Raw genomic sequence first — 4,010 nt, forward strand, 5'->3', positions numbered from 1 at the left:
TCATAATTTTTAGAGCCTTTAAATTGGTTTTCCTACTAAATATACTTGAATAATTATTAATTATTCCTTCAATTAATTTGGGATGACTCAATTATCTAAAATCATTATCTTTGTATCTATAATATTTGCTTCAGGTATTTTACTCTATTTTTATAATTACATTAGTATTTTAGGCTACTTGCACAATCTTGCAATAATAGCCTATATTTTACATTTGTATTGCATTTGTCATTTTATTCAGGGTCAAAATTATATCCTACATTTTTATAATCTTATACTTTTATTTCAAAATATTACTTTGTGTAAATGATATTTTATCTTATTTGATTGATTTATTAAATTATTTTCCCCTTAATTTTTTATTTTTTTTAAAAAAAACCTGGCCCAAAATTGGTATCACTTTCGGACCAAAAACCCCAAATCTCTAGCCCAACTCCCTAAGCCCAATCCAAACGACCCTAATTCCCAACCCAGTCCAAAAAATCGACCCAACTCTTCTCAAATCCGAGCCGTTGATCAACACCTCATAACATTTCCCCCATTTCTCCTTATATCCCCACCCCAAAACCCTAGAAACCATTCTCCCTTCAATAGCCGCCCTGAAACACTCCTCCCCCCCTCAGAAACCCTAGTCGCCTTCTCAATCTTCTCTGAATCCGTTTCAATCATGGATTCCTTCCATGATTTTTTTGCCTTTAATGTGTTATCTCGGTATTACTTGCAAGACTATGGTATCACTTAGTACTTGCCTAAACTTGGCAAGTACCATCTCTCAGATTTGGGTCCGTTCAACTTCAATCGCTTGAATCTGGACAAAATCTCGTCCATATACGTTTATGCCAAGGCTATATGGGTTCGATTAGCCATGATTTCCGGTTAATTTCCAATTTCTCTCAACTAGGGTTTACCTATGTTTCCTAAATCCGATTTTTATTGATTCTGTATTTTAATACTTCCTTATTTATGTTTGTTTTTACATCTTTCCTTGTTTACTTGCTCAATTTCTTCTACTATATAAACCCCTCCCCATTCCCTTTTAAGACAGACCTAAATCGCTACAATCTCACTGAAAATTTGAAATATTATTATGTGGTTCCTTCATTATCTTGTTTTGTGCTTTGTGGTGGCCGGCTGAAAGCCAAGGCCATTGAGAAACTATTGTTCGAACTTTTCTGGGTCGGGCATTGCCCAGGGTTCTTTTGAAGCTCTTGGGAACTTTAACGCATCGAGGTTTCTGAGTTCTTGTGGATCTTTTGTTCTTTATTGTTGTCCGTTTAACTGGTAAGACACTTGACTTTTGCAATTCCATCCTTATGTGTCTTTGATTCGCATGTGTCCTCACCTCTGAAATCCATGTCTTAATATGTTATGCATGACTCTATAAACTTTGCAATTTTTTTAGTCTCTTTAGCGTTTAACCTTCTCCTAATGCTGCTAGTTCTGAGATTATCTAAGTATAACTTGGATAATCTGTCCCTCCTAAGCTCGTTTAACCAGTGTATTAGTGCCTAATTGTTCCTAAACATGCTTATTCGTTTTACCCTGAATCTCTGTAATGAATACTTCATGTTTGTAGTGACATGTGTTAGAATTTCCTTTGTTAACTATGACATGTTTCCCGACTGCTTTATCATTTAGCATACCCCATTAGTGATTGGCTGAGATCTTAACAAGCTACTTCAACCTGTTTTCTTTATCATGTTTGAAGTATTTTGTTTCATGGCATAATCTGGACATTCTTTAGTCAATTAGTCTACTGTGTCAATGCTAGAATGCCTACATGTGCTATTTGACATGAATTTACCTTCCCACTCTGTTCTGAATCTCTGGAATAATAGTTTTGCATATGTAAAGTGTTCTAATATGTTAAGAACTTTTCTATCAACTATGATCCTGCTTCCCTGCTAATATGTCCCTCAGTATGTCTTTGGCTCACCTATTTCCCTGTTCTTGTAGTGACTACTTGATTTGTCATGATGTGTGCATCTATCATGTGTCTATGCAATCTTGCTTCCTGATAAGAGTTAACATGTTTGTCTTATGGCACTAAGATGTATACTTAGCATAATTTGGACCTCTTAGATTTTCAGCTTGTTTGGTATTGTGTATTTGAGCATGATAACTTCTGTCAATTTTGTAAGCTTGTTTCTCCCCTAACTCTTTCAATATGTGGTTGTTATGTGTTACTTTACTAAGCGTTGAGATCCTGCTGAACCTGCTTCTGAGTTTGGCTGAACCTTATTCTAAGTCTTGTGACCTTTTTGCTTAGTTGCTCTGTGTTCTCAACTTCTTCCCCTTAACGATTGCCCATTCTCTCTCATTTGTTACCTATGCTATTCTGAACATATCCTTCTTGGCCGACTGAAATACAAGGCCACCAAGACTCTTACTACAGACCTCTCTAGTGTGAGCACTGCTCGGGGTCCTTTTGAGGCCCTTGTGAAATCTAACACACTAGGGTTTGGGTCCTTAATCATCTCTCCCCAACGCTAGAACCTGAATTATTCTAGTTCCTTATTCTTCCTGTCCCATAAACACGTAAGTTGTCTGGATTAAGTAATCCAATGCTTGGCAATATGATTGTGTGATTTGGCTTCGAGCTCTTATATGGATTCTGGGTTGTGTTGATGAACATGGCTTTGCTGAAAGTCTGGGCACGTTGTTGAAGGCCCAGACAATGCAGGGTATTTATTTGGGCCTGCTGTGGGCTTATTGCCACTATTTTTACTACGCTTGTAATTATAGTTATTGGGCGTGTAATAATTTTGTAATGAACAACTGGGTGTTAATAAAAAAATGGGGAATGGGTAGATTCTTAATGTTTGCATGAAAAGGGTAGATAATATGCCTATAGGACTCATTGATTCACTTGCTATATGTGCCGTTCGATCTTTATATGCACTGTAGAAATCATGTCATTAGGGGAAGCACACACATGTACATTGCCTGTTAGCAAACATGAATTCAAATGCTGCAATTGTTCTTATTGCTATGTGTTGCTAAAAAAACATGCTATAGGAATAAATGTCAATGAATTATCTTTCAAGTATATTCACTAGTAATTATGCCTATAGGATTTTGATCGCTTCATTTGCTATTGTCTTGCACGGTACACTAGAAATCATGCCTATAGGATTTTGATCACTTCCTTTGCCATTGTCTTGCACTCTTCACCTGGAAAACATGTCCATAGGGTTAAGTATAATGATAAAAAGTCTCTAAGTACTAAACTTTAGAGATCATGCCTATAGGGTTTAACAACACTTATAGGTTTAAAACTTGAAACCTGCGATTTCAATAGTCAACTTATAACAACTGTATAATCCCTTCTACAAGCGATATCTTGCATCTGAAATGGCCTGCATACTTTAATTCAAAGTCACCTAGCAATCATGTCTATAGGGTTTCAGGTTTTGAAGCCTCTTAAATGGAATATTTGTCTTGCGTGCATTTGTTGCCTAAGTATGGAGGCAAACTTGAGCCTTAACTGCCTATATGTGAAGTCCAATGTGTTTTTGTATGTCGCCTAGTTTTGACATTTTCTTAGCAGCCTAAGTTAAGTGTAGAACCACTAATAGTAGAGGTCCAATGCCTCCTGGACCATAGGCATGAGACAGGTAGTGCACACATAAGGTACGATTTATAATTGAATTAGTGCGCTTTAGGTAACAACTTGAAAATAGTAATCGGGTAGCAGGAGATGATAGTCTGTGCCCGCTAAATAATATGAGTAATACCTTATTCAGAGGGAGTTACGAAGTATTATTTATATTGCACAGGGTGATCCTTTAGGCTAAAAAAAACTTAGGACCCCCTATCCTATTTCTATTTATCTGCGAGTCAAGTGCTTGTATTTATTTAAAGTCTTTTAATAATGAATTTCCCAAACTCCTTGCTTTCTTTGTCTTTGTTTTTCTAACTAATTCATATAACTCGAGTTTGGCCGGGACCTACAGTTGTGGACCTCGAAGAGTGCCTAACACCTTCTCTTCGAGGTAATTTGATCCCTT

The sequence above is a fragment of the Nicotiana attenuata genome, unplaced genomic scaffold, assembly GCF_001879085.1.
Source record: "Nicotiana attenuata strain UT unplaced genomic scaffold, NIATTr2, whole genome shotgun sequence".
Lineage (NCBI taxonomy): Eukaryota > Viridiplantae > Streptophyta > Magnoliopsida > Solanales > Solanaceae > Nicotiana > Nicotiana attenuata.